Here is a 21,088-nt window from a genome sequence, read left to right on the forward strand (position 1 = left end):
TCAGTTAGGGTCTGTAAATCTTCTGATTTGGGTGACCTGTAGTTGAGATATATTTTTTTAGGATTTATTTTCATTCTGCCCCTCTGTGAAACTCTTTCACTTCTAAGACCAAACTAGTCTCATTAAAATTTTTCTCCTATACCAAGGGGAAGAATGAAGTCTTTGTTTAAGAAGCATAAAGTGGCAAGGATGTGACATTTAGATCCCCAGTCAGTAGAGGGATGAAAACCAAGCCTACTGCCAACAAATGCATTTGGAATGCATTTCTCCTCAAGTGATATTTATCAAGTGCCCATATACATGGCGCCATGGTAAGTACTATACAATACAAATTAAATAGATGTGGTCCCTGCCAGTTTACATCTTCCTTTGATTCAAATGCTATAGCAGAGTGCTTAAAAGGACCAAATCAGATCATGAAGGTTATATATCTCTCTCTGAAGGATCACTTATTGAGGTTTTTCTTTATGTGCTGGGCTGTGTGGGAGATGGAGAAGTAGCAAGGGCACTCTCTGTGCCTTTCCTCTGCTAGTTATTTGCAAAGATGTCTAGAAATCTGAGGCTTTAACAACAAATTCCATAAATTGATTCTGTTTGGCACTAGTATGTAAGAGAACTTCTGTCTTTTTGGAGGCCTGAAGCCGATTGCTTGAAAAAGCAATATCCCCCTGTGCATGATACCCCAGAATCTTATGAGTCTTGCAGACAGATTTTAGAGGGACCATGAAGAATGGCATGATGGGAAAGCTCAGTTGAAAATTATAAGGCCTGGATTTTAGTCCTGGTTCAGACAAAAATTAGCTGATTAAGTAGGATAAGTCATTTCTAATCTGGAAGTTAGTATGATCTCATAATTAAATACTTTTCAGTTTTAATATTCTATAGGACCATATGTAAACTGAGCACTGTGTAAAAGTTGTGCCATGATCTAAGAAACAATAAAAGAATAAGGAATGTCTGTTTCTTCATTCTACTTTATATTACTAATGTCTTCATAATTTATTCTGAATTATAGGTGATAACCACTTTTGAAGTCAAATATTGATCAACGAGTGCTCTAATTAAAATTGGAAAAGCTAGACTAGAAGCCTAAAAGGATAGTCTTTCATTCAATAAAGATATCAGTGAAGATATCTTCATACAAATGATTAGATAGAATTTAATTTTACACTCCAGATAAGTAACTTAAGTTCAAATGCAAGAATATGTGAGATGGGGTATCTGTACAAAATCGTTACAAGTTTATTTTGCTTTGTACTCAAGAGAAGGAGGAAAACATCTGATTTCATCTTTTCCTTAATTTTGAATGTCATGGCCTGTGGAAAATGGACAGTCTACCTGGAAGTTTCCAGTAAATATTGAAGGAAAGCAAACTTAAGTGTAGATGGAGTAGCCTTTGTCAAGAATACAGTAACATATTATCTTCCCTTTTCATATTTTGTAAATACTTATGAATCCCATGTATAAGGAAAGATTTAAAAATCAGGAATTAAATCTTTCTATTTCCCCTTTAGAAACACTTGCGTTTTCAGCATATGTCTCTGCAACATTTTCTGTTTATTTTTCCATTCATTGGTGTATATATAAATATATGTAATCAAAGGATATCAGAAAGGGAGCGCCCTTAGTAATCACAAAGTCTAAACTGTTTATTTTCCAGATGAAGAAGTATCTTATTAACAGAAGTGACTCACTCGGGTTGTTATGGTTTTATTGATAGTTTCTAACATGAACTATGAAAAATAGAGGAGGGAGGAAGAGATAGTATGGCAAGTAGGATAGCAAAGGGAAAGGAATCTGAAAGAAGAAAATATATCTTCATCTAAAAAGTTATATTCACAGAGCAAATGCAGTCTGTGGCTCATTTTTGAACAGACTTCAAGATAAGAATGACTTTAATAATTTTAATAGATTATTTTAAAAAATAGAATAGGTGACAGAGACCATAGGTAGCCAATAAAACCTAAAATATTTACTATCTGGCACTTCACGAAAACATTTACTGATACCATATTTAAACCCTACAGAAACCACACACATAGTTTAGCTAAGCAAACCCACAGTGACCTTCAGAGAAATCCCACAGTCATTGGATTCATCTAGGAATAGTTTGCTTTATCCATTTTTCCATTCCAATCCGCTATATCCAATATTCTGACCACAGAGACCAAGAGATTTATATATATTAAAAAAAAAAACACCAGGATCTTCTTATTCTCTGTATAAGAGTATAATGTTCAGAATAGGTCTAAGGGTCAGAAAATAAATTATGGATTTTTTTTCTCCTTTCTTTCCACAGTTTTCAGTTTCAAATTTTGAAGACCTTCCACATAGCACTGTGTTTATGTTCCCCTTCTCTATCTCTGAGGAAACTATTATTATGTTGAAACCTTATGAATTTGCCAATATGGTTTAGACTTACAAAATGGTAATGTCTCATGGTTCAACTTAACATTTAGCTTTCTGTTTACCTTTTTTTCTTAGACTTTTACCTCTCACCATTTTGCTATATTTTACATTATAATTGACTCTTTTTATCCGGGCTTATTTAGCTCCCCAATTTTCTGGACTTTGTTTATATAATGAAGGCTTAGTTTCCAATGTTGTCAAGTACCTTTCACCAGATCTTAGTTGACTGAAGCTAGTCTGAATACTTCATTTGCAGCGTGCTGACCTTGCACTTTCTATCAACAGGCATACTTAGTGGTATCAATTCAGTGCAGTGGTAAATAAAGAACTTCTGTTGACAATTTGGAATCATGTGGTATCATACAAATGTATAACCAACCTGAAAAAAAAAATCACTTGTTTTTGAAAGAATTTAACCAATTATCAAATGGTAGAGTTATGGAAGAACAGATATTTTAACACCCGAGTTTTGCAATACATGGCTATGTATGGCATAGACTAATGTTCTGAGTTATCAACCTTCATTATTTCCACCTTTCCTTATTTAAAGTAGTACTCGTTCAAGCTTGAAGAAATGAAGCTTACTGTTAAGGAATGCAGTCAGTTAGAATTGGAAATTACCTTTCTTGCCCATATATTAAACATCATGATGCAGAAATGGAGAGACAAAGAGGTCAGTGAGTATATGTTTCTCACACAAAGAGCTTAGTGTATATAGTTATTGATTATGCCAGTGTATTTAAAGAGAGAAATGAAGAAATAAAATTTTAAAAGTAGTATATTGTAGTGGAAGGATGTGTACTCTAATGGTTTAGAGCATGAAATCAGGAATCAGATCAATCTGTATTTGAATCCCAACTACTCTCTTACTAGTACATACACTGTATTGCTCAATTTTTATTTCTCTATATAAAAAGGATATATCACCAATTGTATAAATTTTTGTTAAAAATTAAAAGTAACATATGTAAAATAATTATTCAATAATAGTTGTTATTAATATTCATAGGAAGAGTAATAATCACATTAACATGGACGATAGTGAAATTTATGATAACTCCCAAGTTTAATATGATCTGAAGTGCTATATAAAAAGAATCTAGATGAAGTCACTAAAATATTAGGAAAAAATAACTCAATAAAATGAATTAAAAGAATATATATATTGCTTAAAGTTCATAGTAACTATAGCGTAAATTCAGTGATAGATATAAATGAGAAGAGACAGAAATTTCTATGAATTTACTTTATTAACTTGATCCTTTACCTACTCTTTTGATATGTTTATTGAATATATCTAATAATTTGCCATTGCAAACCTTATCTTCTATCAACTTCATGATGAAAGGAAATTCATTTTTTCTTCTACTTCATGATATCAAGAAAAGATTTCAAAGTGATTTAAGTTACAATCATGTGTTTGGATCATTTCACAAAACAAAGTGTTTTCCCAACACAAATTTATCCATAAACTGATATATTGAAATTTCCCTTGCCTCTAAGCAAGTTTCTGTCTAAATACAATTTCTCCTCTCTTTATGACTAACTCTTACACGTCCCTCAAGTCTTAGGTTAGATTTCACTTTCAAATCAGAGCAACACCAACAAAACCCTTATTTGGTTAATCCAAACTTGGATCAAGTTTTGGCTTGATCATCAAGTATGATCCAATTCAAATTGTCCCTAAGCCAGAACTGTAATTTTGAGTCTTATAGGGTGCTCTTTGAAGTCTATATTTCCTATGTGCTCCCTTTTATTGTCTGGTAGCACTTAAAATATAATAGTCGCCTGTTGAATTGTTGCTACCATTTAAAAGACAGAATGTTTGCTAAAGATAAAGAGTAACTGTTTTTATCATCATCATATCCCCAGCACACAGAAATGGATAGCTGCATAATACATGGAATGAATGAAGGGATGAAAGAATAAATAAACAAATAGTTCTGCATGTCAGTGATGGAAGGCTACCTTTCTGTGTGTGTTTCGAAACTTGCTAGAACAAATCTCTTTCCTTAAACCCCTCACCTACTTTTCTTAAGATCTGACTTTCCATAGTTTACAATTCAAGTTTCTTTGGATTAGGAAGACCATTTGTTATTCCAATACTCTTTTATGATTACACAAATGTATCTGTGTAAGAGTAACATGATAAACCACTGTTTCCAACTTACCGGAAAATAAGAGTCCTGAGCAATGACACATACAAAATAAGAATCTAGGGCAATATTGTCCAATAGAACTTGCTCTAATGATAGCAATGATGCTAGTGCAACTGAGACAGGCAATTTGAATTTTATTTAAATTTAATTTTAATTAAACTAGAATAAAATTTTCATTTATGAATTAAATATAATGGCTAACTGTGCTAGATGGTGCAGTTCTAGAGGAGATAAAACATGAAAAGGAAGAAAAGAGGAATGGAAATGTAAAACAATGTGGACGACTTCAAAGAGCACCCCTGAAACTCAAAATTACTGTTCTGACTCAGGGACAATTTAAATTGGATTATACTTGATAATAATGAAATCAGAAAGGAACCAAAGATTTCAAAGTTAGATGCACCTCAAAACATTGTAACATTGTGAGTGGAGAATACTATTATTTCAGCATTTCCATATTTAAGAAGCCATTAAGATTGGGGAAATCCAGAATACATCACTACATTATATCAGAATGGAATCCCACTACAGTGCCCACAAATCTACATTTTCATTTTTTGAGGTAACATTGGTTTTACAACAACACTGTATATGATTTAGGTCTATTTTTTTTTGGTCATTTGACTTAATTAAGATTAGACTCAAAATTTATTAGTTTATTTTTTCTTTTGAATTTAATTCATCTTTCTACTTTCTAGTAATGCTTGTTTTTAACATTTTTAATGTTGTTGAATCATAGCATGCTGACATTTTCCATAATGCTTAATGGCACATGATGACTTAGCAACCAGAAACACAAACCATTAGAAGGCATTTAATGAATGAAATAGTCATTGGAATCAATAAATGCACTGGTTCATTCCTAAGTTTAAGATAAATCTTTCATGTACACAAATAACATACCCAATAACTTTATTTCTACTATTGGTGCAGAAACTTCGGATAAATATGCAAATTGTAATGTTCTTTGATACTCTGTAATTTGGCACCATTACATGTGCTTAATGTCCATAATTTATGACTATATAAATGTTCATAAAATATTTCATCTCTGCTGGTTGCCAAATACATGGCTGAAAAATATAAACTTAAAAAATTAAAAGTGGTACTGAATTCAAATGGAATTCATTGAAACAAAGGGTATTGTTACTCAAAGTATTTTCAAGACTAGTTTTATGTATCTGGATGTTATTGATATCTTTCTTGCATATAAATATCAGGGTAATTTGCTTTTTCTTCCTAGATCATCATTACAGATTTGTCTATCCAATGCTGAAACACTAAAGATTTAGTGACTTTAGTGGAAAAAAAAGTCAGTAAAGTGGGAAAAGAAAACATAAGTAAAATAGTTTGACTATTATGACTGAGTGACTGAATTTGCCAGTTAATTCAATCAGACTTGTTCCAGAAGTTCAAGTTAGAGTAGACTCTGTCATTCTGATAAAAGAGTAAAGTGGAAATGGAACTGCTTATATTTGGGATGTGTATATCTATATATATATAGATAGATAGATACACATATATATAAAATATGTATAATTCATATCAACTGCATTAAAATCTGCCTTGAAATTGAAGCCATGTAAAAAGTGTATGAAAATTGGGCCTCCCCTGGTGGTGCAGGTGGTTGAGGGCCACACTGTGAAGCTGTCCGCAGCCTCTGCAGTGCAGGTTCGATCCGAGCCAGCCAGCGAGAATCCCACATGGAGCAGCAGACCTCTCCTGTCGCACCCGCTGCTACCCTTAGCAGTGTATTTCGTCAGTCTGCCTGTTCTGTTCCCCGCTCTGTCTCTGGTGAATCCTCTCAGCCTCCCGCGCATCTGGCCTGTACCCCGGTACTTGTATAAATAAATAAATAAATACATTTTTTTAAAAAAAGTGTATGAAAATGAATGCGGTTCTGAGGTTAAAGCTGTAGCTGTTCAAATGTAGAAAACAGATTTTATTTTTTTTTGTTGATGTAAAATTTTTATTTATTGAAATGCATACAGCTTAGAGTTTTGATAATTAATATCATGTTAGTAGCACATACACAATCTGGACATGGAATATTGCTATTATCCTTCTAAACTGATCCTTGTCCCATAGGCAAATGTTGTTTTTTTTTTTTTAATTTAAATTTTATTTTTATATTCCCCATACAATTACAACCCCCTTATTTTGACCCCAATCCCTCCTTTCCCCACCCCCCAACCCCCCATAGAGTGTCTCTGGTTCATAGTTGTTTGTTGATTTTGATATTTTCTTTCTTATACTTATTCTTTTTCCTGGTCCCTTATTTAAGTTTTCTAGATTCCTGCTATGAGTAAGACCAGAAAACAGATTTTAAATGGAAGATTTGTGACTTTTAGTCACTGAATCAACATGGTCTATCTTTTCAATGCAAAATCAGCTGAATACAAAGAAATCTTTGCTTTTTCTGTCACAATAACATGTTAACTGAGATACTCAGTGGATAAAATATTATGCTAGGAGATCTTTTCAGCACTCACTTGTCTCTGAAGCCATGTAAATGCAGGTTAATTCAAATATGCTGAGATAAATAATTACAATGAACATTTATATAAACTTAAATGTAAATCTACTCTTTTTTCTGAAGTCTTATTTTTAATTATTTTTTCTTACATTGTTGTAATCCCCATAGTTCTTCCCCCACCATAGCACCCATGTACCATCAACATATTCCCTTGTGTTTATTCCTCCCCTGTATTGTGCCCCCTGCTGCCCCCACCTCTGCTGTATGCCTCAGTTCTATGGTCAGCTTGTAGTTTTGACTTTTTCTTGACCTTTTGTTTGGTTTCTCTATATTCCACATATAAGTGAAACCATTAGTATTTTTCTTTCTACTCCTAATTTCACTGAGCATAATCCCTTCCAGCTCCATCTATGTTGCTGTGAATGGCACAAGTTTGTTTTTTTGATCTCTGAGTAATATTTCATTGTGTAAATATACCACAACTTTTTGATCCATTTGTCTATTTTTGACATTTGGGTTGTTTCCATATCTTGGCAATTGTGAAAATTGCTGCAATTAACATAGGTATAGGGTTGCAGGTTTCCTTTTGAGTTAGTATTTCTGTGTCCATTGGGAAGATTCCTAGGAGTGTAATCACTGGATCATATGGTGGATCCATTGTCAGTGTTCTGAGGAACCTCCACACAGCTTTCCATAGAGGCTGGACTAGTTTTATTCCCACCTGCAGTGTAAGAGGATTCCTTTATCTCTACATCCTTTCCAGTACTTGTTGTTTCCAGTTTTTAATGTGGGCCCTTACTGGAGTATGGTGGTATCTCATTGTGGTTTTGAATTGCATTTCCCTGTTAGCTAGTGATGTTGAACTTTTTTTTTTTTCATATGCTTGATGGCCATTTGCATTTTTTCTTTGGAGAAGTGTCATTTTAGTCTTTCTGCCCATGTTTTGACTCTGTTGTTTGTTTTGTTTTTGTTGAATTGTGTAAGTTCTATGTAGATCTTTGATATCAGTCCCTTATCTGTCATATGGTGTGCAAATATAGTTCTCACATTCAGTAGGGTGTCTCTTTGTTTTGATTACTGCCTCTTTTGCTGTACAGAAGCTTTTTAGTCTGATGTATTCACAGCTGTTTATTTTCTCTCTTGTTTTCCTTGCTTCTGTAGAAGAATCCTCAAAGATGTTTCTGAGTTTATGTCATGGAGTGTTTTGCCTATGTTTTCTTCTATATATTTTATGGTTTCAGGTTTTACATTCAGGTCTTTTATCCACTTTGAGTTGATTTTTGTATATGTTGTGAACTAGTAATCTAGTTCATTGTTTTGCATGTTGTAGTCCAGTCTTCCCAATACCATTTATGGAAGAGACTTTCCTTAAAGTTCAAAGATTTTCTGTAGAATCAGTCATTTAACAAGGTTTCACGTACCATTTTCCATTCCCATGACACAACAAGCAAAGTAAACCTTTTTTTTTAATAGTGGCAAGCACTTTATTTCATTTTATTTTTATTGAAGTAACATTCATTATAACATTACATAAGTTTCTGGTGTTCATCATTGAGAATCAACATGTGTATGTAGCACATTAAGGTCTCTGCTAAAAGGGATGAGTGGCACTATGAACACAAAACATAAAGCTAATACAGGTCACATTTGATAATCCAGTATGTCCTAGTAAGGCAAAGAAATGATATAATGAGCATTATATCTACAGCTACTGTATAAACCAGTTATATCAGGAAACTACAGTGGGTTCATCAGCCTGTTTACATCCAGTTTTTGCCAAGGTGAATTAGTTAAGAAAGTTTAATCTACTGCCTAGAGAAGAACATAAATTCCAATCTAGCCTCAAATTTCATTGTCCACTCAATAAGACTTTACTCATGTTTCTTAACTTCATTTATTAAAAAAAGGAGCAGAAGATGGAAATATTGGAATAATGAGAACATGATAATTTCACAGGAGTACAGAGAACAGGGTGATAACCTACCATGAGGCTTCTATAAGTAATTCCTTTGTGTGCCCCACCCAATTACTTTTCTGACATTATTTTCAGATTTATGTTGTCATTAGGTATAACTAGATAACTATAAACTTCTATATATTTTAAGGGATAACAATAATATCATATATACATATAAAAAATTCATGCCATGTCAGTCATTCCTCAATCCAGTAAAAGTCCATTACCAGTCATGGTTTAGGATTTTTTGACTTCTAACTTCTGATCTCTGAATTTCTTCTTTCTATATTACTACTTGCTAATCTTTGATTTTTAAAATTTTTACTAAACCAATTATTCACCATCATCATGACAATGTATCCCTTACTTCCATCTTCCTTTCTCAGATAGCACTCCTCTTCTGGTTTTACTTGCTTCCTTTCTTATCCTAGAAGCTGTGATCCAATATTTGTGGGGTTTTTTTTTTAGATTTTTAAAATTTATTTATGCATACAAGAACTGTGGTACAGGCCAGAGATGCAGAGGGGTGGGGGTAGTGAGAGGATTCACCAAAGACAGAGTGGGGAGCAGAACAGGCAGATCTTCTGAAATACACTGCTAAGGGGAGCAGCAGGCAAGACAGGAGAAGTCTGCTGCGCCATGAGGGTCACCACCCTTACTGGCCGGGGCTGCGGATGCTGAGAGGCTGAGGATAGCTTCACAGTGAGGTGCTTAATCCTTTGTGCCACCAGGGAAGCCCTGTGATCCAATATCTGAATAATATTTTCCATAAGACCTTAAAATCCTTAACCCTCTTGGTTCTTCGAACTCTGAATAATCCCTAATGTCTATTTTTCCCCACACATTTATACAGATGCTGAGAAATGCTGAAGAAAGTTAAGAAAATATACTGATTAAGTTTATCTTCATTTGTTTACCTTGGCTGCTATTCAGCAATTCTTTCAATAATTTTTTCTTGATATCATTCTGTAATCTCTACAAGTTATTCAGCCATAATTCTACCTGCTACTCAATAAATATATTCTTTATTGAAAAAAGACCACCTTGCATAAACTCTTTTCTTATCCTCCCCACCCCCAAAGTTTCTCTGGATTTTCCTTCAGCTTTTCCTTTTGTCTTTTCTATGAGGAAAATGTGTCCCTCTCCTCTCCCTGTCCTCTGCTCCTATTCTATTTTGATACTATTATTTCATCCATTAGCCTCTGGTCTCTTAGACCTTTAGTATTTCCCCTATGCCCACTAAGATATTCTGGTCCATTGGAAACCAAAAGGAAGAGGAAACATAATTCAATGCACAAAGACTTTTCTTATGAGCTGCTATTCACTGAAACTTATGACAAATACTAACCTTCCTTCAACCACCAACCATCTCATAAATACAATCTGTAGTCATTTCTCCTATTTGTCACCATCTATTTTCCACCCCACTTACAGTCAAGCTGCTACTTCTCATCCTCACTGCTAAATTTCAGTCTGTTCTTAGTCCTCATTCTGCTTGACATCTCTGTGACATTTAATACAGTACACTACACTAACCCCTCTTGATTGAAATTGTCTGCCCTTCTCAGCTCGCACCATCCCTCAGTCCTCTAAATTCTACTGCTTTGGCCATTTGTCTCTGTCTTTTCTGCTACTCTTCTTTTTTTTCTTGTTTCCTATATTGTAGAGATCACTTAAGCATCTGTCTTTTGTTCTCTTCAATTCTCTTTTTCAATAATCTCCACTATAATGATTTCATCCATATGTATGATTTCAAATATCATTTCTATTCAAATGGTTTTTCTTGGTCTATGTCTTTAGTACCAACTTACCTCTGAGGAACAACTTCCCACAGGTCTCAGAACCAGTTTCAAATGCTGAATTAGATTTGAATGTCTTTACTTTGATAAATTCTAATATCTAAAACTCAAAATATACCAAAGTTGGCTTATTATTACTATTTTCAGACCTTCTCCATTTTACTTATTTACATGCCAAATGCCCTAGGTTCATACATCCAGGAGTCATTATTAAAATCCTATTTACCCTCAAACAACACTAGTAAGAATTTTCTACTAAAATTATCTCTAAAGTCTCTCTCTTTGTTCTCCTTTCCTATTTCCATTTTCTCTACACTGGTCCTACTATTCTGAGTTCTAATGCTTTACATCTGGACTTGCTAAAAATATCTTAATCACCTGACCTCCAGTGTACTTCCACTCAAATCTGTTCAGAGATACTAAAGTAAAACTTCAGCTATTTTGGTCAGGACTATGAGATACCTTATGTGACTTCTCCTTACAAATGAATGAAGTCCAAATTCTTATGTAAGCCTACATTTTCTAACTTTATCCCCAACTACTTCCTTGCATACACTCTACACTCTAAACTACTTGCCATTCTTCAAATCAGATGCTACTTTTGTTGCCCATGCTCTTTTCTTCTTCGGAAAGGTCCTCTCTACATCTTTGTTTTTTGGAAATTCTAAAGTGTCAGTCTTCCAGGTTCACATGAATTTCTCTTTCTCTGATAACGTCATCTCTGTTTCTCCCTGGCAGGAAGTGATTCCTAGCTTGCTTGGGTTCCAGGAATGCTATCATCATTCCTCTTATTGCACATGCCCCATATTGACTAAATAATAGTTATTTATAGTTGTGAGTGCTACTCAGTTGTTAGCTCCATGAATACAAGAGTTTGGGCTGATTCACTTCAGTCCCTTCATAACACCTATAACAAGTACTATATACTTAGCAACAGTTCCAAAACGTATATAAAATGAATGCCTAATTACAAATGGACCAAATATTTAAATTTAGAGTTTTTTTCTACAGAGTTTCAAACACCTTAGAGGCATTATCTTACCTCTTAAAAGCACTCCTAGAAGCATAGAGAAGTTGCCATTATCTCTGTGAAGGACTAAGTGGCAGTTATAAGAGTTGGTAACAGAGCTGAAAATCCAAGATGCCTGACTACTAGATAAGTGCTCTATTCCCTCACCCATGTATGTTCTCAAATTAAATTCATTCAGATTAATTCAGAAGTAAGTTTCCATCTCCTTTGTTTATCCAACAGTTAGCTTTAATCACCACATTTCCCAAGGTAAATTGTCCCTCAGAAGTCCAAATCACCTTGCTTCCTCCTCTGTCTTCTACTCACTAGCAGTTCTACTCCTCCCTGTCATTTTGTGTGAAAATGCTTTCTGGTTGATGTCTTACACCCTGCCTCTTTTCTTTTTGATGTACCAGCAATCAACAGACTTGTTCGACTTCTTCTCTTTCTTTTTTTCCTTCTTTTCTTTTCTTTCTTTTTGTGTGGTCACTCCTCAAGTGAACTGAATTTACCTGCACTAAATTTTCCTTGTCGTGGGTGGCCTCACATACTGGAGGGCAGAAAATGGCTGCAACTGAAGGGAGGAGAAGGGAGGATAATGACTTTATTTTCTGCAGAAAGAGATGAGATCATTTTTTAAAGATGTCATTTCCTTTTAGATGCAAAAGGTTGTTAGACTCCCCTTTATGTCCTTTTATCATCCAAGGTCATGGAAAGATTATGAAGAAGTTTCTCCCTGGGATGATAGTGAAACCTGAGCTGTCAGGCATCATTTAGGCATAAAGATCATGAAGTGCTGTGCTAACCACTAGTGTAACCAAGATGTCTGTGGGCTGGATCATGATAAACATTCTACTGTGGCAGCACAATACATCAGTTTTAGATCTAGCAATAAAAAATTGAAATTGGAGAGAGATAGCCATTATTTGACATGCCTAGTCTTCAACACACTGTTCCCGTGTGTTTATTAATAATGGCCAGATGGGTTTGTGTGTGTGTGTGTGTGTATATGTGTAAGACATAATTCCATATATCTTGACAGGAGAATCTTCTGGATTATGTGACCCGGTTGTATCCCAAAAATCAGTTGAGGAGAAAATAACATTGAAGGCATTTTTAAATGTTATCTGCTTGATAACAAATAGCTACAATAACTATTGTGATTTTTCTCTTGATTAGATTGCTCTGAGAATAAACCTTGCAATGCTATTCTTGTGAATTGGGAGTTTTCAGGATTTCACCTTTTTTGACAAAGAAGGTAACCACACCAAATCTACTTGCACTTCTCATTTATAATCTAAACTTAGAGGGCTTACAGGAAGTTTTCACTCCTGGAGTACTAATTCATATCTAAGTCTCACTGTGTATATGACAACAACACATGTAAAATAATTCATCATGTCTTCTAACTGAAATATAATTATGTATTCAAGCTATAATGCTTACCACTTCTGCAAAATCCAGTAAATTGTGTCATGTAAATAATAATTAGTAATAATCTGACATAAAAATATGCTTTATGTAATGATTAAAATACATGAATTATTTCAACAGCAAGACATGAACTTGTAGGAAAATAATGGGGACATACAGCTTGCTGTACTTGTCTTTTATCCTCATTTGTATATCAAAACTTAACTTCTTTGAGCATTTCCAATTTCTAATGAGGAGACTCTGACAAAATATAATTTAAACAAGGACGACCAAAAGTGATTAAACATCATAATGCAGTGTTAAGTGTCTTTATGAGTTCAATTCAAACAAGACTTCAGTACCTCCCACTCAGTGAGAAAAAAATTACCGTTAAATTTCAAAAAAAAAGTCTAAAAACATTAGAATCACTGGTAATGGAACAGATCAAATAATAGTAGTTATTTAATTAACCAAAAGGGCTATTGTGAGTGTAATGAAAATAAAAACACAGTTAAAATTGCCATGCAAATAATAAGAAAAAATGTCTGCTTCTGCCACAGTACGATGAATTGATACAGATTGTACAGTACATAATTATTAAAACTGACATATGTAAAATAATTACAAATTAATGGTTTGTAAAACAAAGTTGTATGTTATAGATTTCTACTAGAGAGATATATAATCACAGGGAACAAAAGATGTTTAAACACTGTAAAATTATTTAATTCAAAATGGTGTACTTCACACACAGTGTAAATTATGAGATCATTTTTCATATGATTAAGGATGAATTTATATACCTAGACATTTGAATGAGTGGGCTTCATTATATATAGCTATTACTATTGCCTGTGTGACAGATTTGGTCAGCATTACTGTAAGTACTTTAACAGTAAGTCAATCACAGGAAAGGTTACAAAGTTGGAAATTAGATTTATCACAGGTTATGTGATTGGTTCCAAGAACTAAAAAATAAATTGGAAAGGTTGTTGCTCTTATAAATTAATATGTATTAAGTGCAAACAGTGTGTTAGTTTAGCAATTTGTGCAAGTCTCCAGCTCCATGAACACCTCAAAAATTTGCCTTTTATGATGTTTCATTTTTTTTTCATTTGATAACTTGAAGAATAGAAGTGTTATTTTCCCAGAATGTTTTAATTCATTTTGCCATGAACTTGAGAATTTGGTAAATCTTTTCTGTTTGAAGTTGTGGCTATTTTGTACTTATTGTTTGATCTCTCCTTTCTAATAAATGTATTCCTGCTGTGTTATTTTCTATATTTTAGGCAAGTTCAATATGTGACATTGTATATGTGACAAGGAAATAAACTCTAGCTGATAGCATTGTCTGTTTTATGAAAGTTTCTCAGGGAATAAAATTTTATTTTCTGATAATATATTCAAAGAGTTGTTAGTGTTTGTGCATAGTATGGCTTTGGCATACAAATGTTTGTCCAATGCTAGAAACATGCATCACTTGAAATTCAGTCATAATAAAAGGAGAGTAATGTAAATCATAACTGTTTGTGTTAATGTCTATACCAAGAGTCCATATTTGTATCTATATGACACCAAAACATCTGGATGCTAAGTAACAAGTATAATTAATCACCTAGATATTCCAAATATCCAGATGCTTTGTGTTGGTTAGACAAAGATTCTGGATGATTGACTGAATTGTTCACCTTCTCAGTTAACAGGAATAAAGTACTCCATCTGGCACTCTGGGGAGGCAGACAGGCATAAAACACTCAGAAGATGGAGCATGAGATCTCACATATGAAGAATTGGTTAGAATATGTCTATAAATATTTTATTTTGATGCAATTCTGAAAGTTGATTGCTGTCCTTTTTGTGTTATCACTAAAACAACAATTTAGCATAAATTATTATTTTCTTCTTGAAATACTATTATTTATTATGTTAGAATAATGTTGTTATAAAACTACGTCATTGTGGAGTCAGGAGGTATTAAACATATAAATAAAAAGTTAATAGTTTTAGATACTGTTCCTTCAAATGCCAATGTATTTTAAAAAAAAACATACATCAAGTGTAAATATCTAAAAGAAAAGACAATTTTCAACTTCTAGAGTCAATGAAGAAGGATTTGTATGTAATTCATCCCTCCCTTCACTAAACATTTAGCCAACCTATGTGTGAGATACTGTGCATAAAATCAGGGATGCAGTTGAATCAGATGGGTTTTGCCTTCAAGCAATTCACATTCCAGTAGAGGCTGTGGAAATGCTGCAGATAATAATAGTGGAGTGAGATAATTGACAAAAGAGTTATATGCAGAGTGTTAGAGCATCAAGAATGGAACCACTACCTGCCTGGGGTGGGAGAAGGGCAGTAGCTAGGGAAAATTTGAAAGGAGAAATGTTGTTTGTGCAAATTTTTGAAAGAAAAGGAGAAATGATCAGAAAAACTAAAATGTATCTCAATATTCAGTTTGAAAGTATCAGAGAGCTACTGAAGCAGATCAAATTGAGGAATCAAAATTTACCCTATATATGCCAAGCATTTGACTTTGCATTTCCCTCAAGGACTTGCTGATTCATAAGTGGCCTAAATAGAGAGGCTGGTAAGCTAAGCAGCTGTGTAGAAGTGACCGCTAAGAGTTAGAGTTGGCTGCAGAACTTTCTGGCAGTGTCATGGGACTGAGTGGGGAAAATAATGGAGCACATCATTACCAAAGCAGCCAATAAATGACTGGCAAAAATCCTAAAGAAAAGGAAAGAGCAGAATAGTAAACCTAATAGTTCAAGCATATTTTCCTCTTTTTCACCAAATTGTAAGAGGTTCAAATATAGATTTGGAGATGCCTAGCAAAGTGAGGCAGAGAGGTTAAACAGAGTGTGTCAGTTAGGACTTAATCAGGGGTAGCTCTCCTGCTTGCCTGTGATTACACAGGTTTTTTGTTTTGTTTTGTTTTTTTTCCCCACAAAACTTTTCCCTTTGCAAAATGGAAGCAGCAGCTCTCAGCCCACCTGTGTCTATGCAGGTGTCTTTCTGTTCTTTTCCTTTTTCCTTTTCCTAATAAAACCATCCTTTAAAAAAGAAAAAAAAAAGATTTTATCAGTGGATCAGAACCTCCCACCGTGATATGGAATAAAGGATGTATTATGTGTTGGATCTTATGCAATTGTGGGAGTTGGTGTAGAAGAAAATGAAAAGCTGATGCTTCCATATCTGGTGGTGGACCTAAGTCTCCAGGGTCAGCAGTGCTCATATTTCAGAAGAAAACCATGACCTGAAGCAGAAGAGAATCAGAGGAGCCTATAACACACAATGACTCACTGAATCCCAAGATGACACATTGGAACCTGTGTTTGTCTACTTCATTAAAACAGATGACTTCTAGAAAGCATTGGCAATAGGCAGCCCGTGTACCTCGGGAGGACTCAGAGAAGCTGAAAAACATTTGGTAAGAGCTGGAGAAGCTACCTTTCTGGTTGCTGCTTTAAAATAACAAGGTGAGTCAGCAAATCAGCCACAATGTTCATGAGCAGCAATGGTTCATAAGTCCTACACCTATACCAACCTTGAAAGCACAATGACTACTGCTTTGCTTCTACCTTCCAAAGGTCAGAGAATTTTTTTCTAAAGATAGTACTAACTTACAATCAGAGAAGGGAATGTTTGCAAGTACAGTTCCTCCTTGACACAATACAGAACCACTGGTCTGACCCTTGTCAACTTGGTGTCCATATAGATCTCTTTTAACCATATCTGTCTTCCATAGAAAAATAATAGCAACATGACTGAACTATCTTTTATACCACTGATACCTCTCTCCTTGGCTTACAAAATTCCATCTTCTAACTGTGTCTTCACATGACTTTCATCTGTGCATGTGCAACCTTGGTGTCCCTTTTTGTGCCAGAATTTCCACTTGTTATATCAGTTAGATGGCATTAGGGGACTCTAACAGTCTCATTTAATTTACTTACCTCTTTAAAGTCCTTATCTCCAAATATAGTCACATTCAGAATACTGAAGGATTAGGACTTAATTTTTTTTTATAAGGCAGGATCTCATTCAACCCATAATACCTTGTGTACCTTTGATGTCCTTTAACTTAAATAGTGAGATTTAAGCTTAATTGCTATAATCATATCTTCTTCTAAATGGAGGAGGACTAAGACAATGTAAAAATAAATGAGTTAGCATATATACAATACAGTTGTATGAAAATGAAGAAAAAAATACTCATAAAATTATAAAGCGGACCTCTGTTCTGCAACAGGTCATGTGTTCTTAGCAAGTATAACTTCTGACATCCATGACACATTGCATTGTCCCTTTGTCCTTAACAGGCACCTTGTCTGGTTTGGTCATTGCCTGGTACCTGGTAATCTATGCCCTTATTTTGAAGGTCCTAAGTCACTAGATTCTTAGCAGTCATACCCACATTGTGTTGTTTTTGGTTAACTTTTAAAATAGATGTTATCAGAGGAAATCCTGCTTGTCAAACATAGCTCCCCTTACTATTTCCCCCCAAGAATGAGCAACTCAAAATTTACTTTCCATGGTCAGGCTCCTTTAGAACAGCAATATAGTAATCCTTTTCTACTATAGATTCATTTGCATCAGAAAATCAAAGGGGAGAAGTGGTAGTGTCAATTTCCAGTTTAATGGAAACATTGCTGTGTCCACTGGTAGAAGTATTTCTCCCTTGGAACTAAGATCACTAAAAAAGCAGAGTCCAAAATGATGGAAAAAAAGGAAGCAATACCTTTGATAGTGAATTATTAGGGTCAATTTGTTTCTTGGATCCATGAATATTGTCTATGAGGAAATGAGAGCCAATGTAGAGCATTATCTGTATCCTGAAAAATGTTACCTTCATCACACAGGGTATTACTGCCCAAATAGGATCATAACTGAATCTTTGAAGGGCTATCCTAATATTTCATCAGTGAACTTCTTCAGGGTAATAGTAAACACACTAAGACTAAGAATAACATGAACATGAGCCCACTGCTACATTTGGTTTACCATGGAATAAGTACCTTGATCAGAAGAAATGTTCCCCTTTATGCCTTGTATTTACTTTCTTAGCTGTTCTATTCTCTTACTATTTCCCCCACACCACCCTATCCTCCACCCCTCTAAACTACAACCTCTCTTTATGGGGAAGAACTATGTGTTTTTCATTTTGCTATGTTTAACTTGTCTAGCTTAAGTTTTGGCACATGCTCAAAGGATACTGAGTGAATAAATGATAGAAAATTTAACAATGTCAAATATAACAGAAGGGTCAAGGAAAATGTTAAAAAGGACTTTTTTTTTAAAGATTTATTTTACTTATACAGGAGCTGGGGTATAGGCTAGATGCACGGGAGAGTGAGAGGATTCACCAGAGACAGAGTGGGAAACAGAACAGGCAGACTGATGAAATACACTGCTGAGGGGAGCAGCGGGCAAGACATGAGAGGTCTGCTCACCATGTGGGTTGCTCCGAGGCCAGCAGGGATTGAAATGGCACTGCAGAGGCTGCGGACAGTTTCACAGTGATGCCGCTGCACTCAACCGCCTATGCCACCAGGGAGGTCCTAATAAAAGGACTTTTATTAGAAAAAAATGACCATTTGAATACAGAAATAAAGAGGTGAATTAGAGGAGAAAGGTTTCAACAAGCATCCTCCTATTATCTGTATGAACTTGTTCCTATGCTATGTTCTGAATATTTGTGCCACTCCTCTCCCTCCAAAAGAAATCCATATATTGAAGCCCCAACACCCAAGTGATAGTATTTTGGAGACAACACTTTTGGGAATTAATTAGGTTAGATTAATGAGGGTAGATCTCATAATGAAGTAGTGACCTTAACAGAAAAGAGAGATCTCTGAGTATATGTGTGGGAGAATATGCAAGTGCATACACATACATGCACACAGTGGAAAGGCCAGGTAAGGGCACAGTGTGAAAGAGGCCTTCTGCAATCTAGGAAGAAAGTCTTCTCTAGGAAACCTATTAGACTGGCACCTTAATCTTGATCTTCACATTTATTGGTGAGAAATAAATTTCTATTGTTTAAACCACCCAGTTGATGGTGTTTTGCTATTGCAGCCCCAGAAAATTTATAAAGCCTCTATTCCCTTCCATCTAAAATGGACACAAAAAATATCTAACAGGATTGATGGAAACAGTAGAGATAATGTGTATAGAATGCCCCATCAGTATTCAGTAACAGTAATTATTTTTTCTGCGTAGTTCTTTGCAGCTTGTATTTATGCTGAACTGACATATTCTTTCTCTGATTGATTTAGGGCTTATGTTTATTCCTTCTGTGACCATTTGCTTATTTACATTCCACTTTGCTGACTATTTGCATGGGCTTGTATTATTTTGGCCAGAGCTATTTATAAGCTCTTGATTTTTATTGCCTATCTAATCTCTGACTCATCACTGACCAGATGCTGCTACTCCTGTATGCTACTTGGTCCTTTTGGTCAGCAATGACTTGACTTTATATATATATATATACATATATATATATGTATATATGTATATATATATATATAATCTTGAACCCTTATGGTAAATCAGGGAGTAATATTAAGGAATCCATACTCCATATTTTTAATAGGACCCTTGACACAGTGTTCGTAAAAAATCGTGGTATTTTGTTATTTCAATCATCACCTATCTTATGATTTTGTCACTATAATCCCCCTACTTTTTAGATATCTGCACATAATTAATGGAAATACTTACTGCTCTAGATCTCCAGTTGTTTTATTGCTGCCTTCTGAAACATAACAGGTCTCATGCACCAGTGCTTTTAATCTTTCTGGATCACTGACCCTTTGAGAATCCCATGAAAGTTATAGGGGTCCCTATAGCCACTACTCCTCAATGTCTAAATGAATTTCCACATAAAATTTTATACACAATTTCAGGACTTTCATGGATTTCAGCTCCAACTATAAGCTTCAGTATTATGCCTTCATCCCACAATAAACAACTTTAAAAATATTTACAAGAAAGGATTAAGTTTGTTTTAAATTAATTTGTAAATTATCCATACTAAGAAATAGTTAAAAGTAGCTAACAGTTTTGGAAGAGTATGGAGAAACAATAAGACAGTAGCACTAACTGGTAAACTGTATGTTGAAATAATCTTGACCTTTAATAGTGAAGGAAAAAACACTGTCCTTCCCACATTTTATTGAACAGAGATATGCAATAATGAGAGATATGTTAGCCTCCACATTAATCACTAATGAGCTTTGTAGCGCCGTTCATTTATTCAAATGACACCCTGTTGGACATCTTACTCTTTACTTACGCTTACCAACACTGTTAGGGTGAGCCCTAACCTTGACATTTTTGTGGCTTATGGATTGATATGTGAGCTATTATTTGACATTTTTCATAACTTGAAAGAACTCTCTCATATGTACTACAATATATAGTTATCCCATTATAATCGTGTTCCTTAATGCAGATTCTCCAAAGGCTTATATTGTAATGGTTCTGCCAACATACTCCTTGTTACATCAAATTGGCATATAATGGACCTCTTTTGTACTTGTATCTTTATGCATTTTCTCATTCTAATCTCTTTTTATAATGGCATCATAACTGGGTCCCTGCAGACTTTCATTGAATTTATGATGAGACAGTTAAAACATCATGGTATCTGTAGATTAAATTGCACAGGAAATCAGCACTGTAAAAGAAACTTAAGTCTTGATAAATAATTACTGGTTATGGTTAGTGATTATCTTCTTTAAACTATACACTCTCTTTTTCTCCCTTTCTCTCTCTAAAATGTCCCCAAAGACAGTATTCCACATTAAATTCCATATACCTGGAAGCTAGGAAAATAATTCTTTTTTTAAGTGAGTC

This window comes from Talpa occidentalis, unplaced genomic scaffold (genome assembly GCF_014898055.3).
Source record: "Talpa occidentalis isolate TD23 unplaced genomic scaffold, MPIMG_talOcc4v2.1 talOcc4.15, whole genome shotgun sequence".
Lineage (NCBI taxonomy): Eukaryota > Metazoa > Chordata > Mammalia > Eulipotyphla > Talpidae > Talpa > Talpa occidentalis.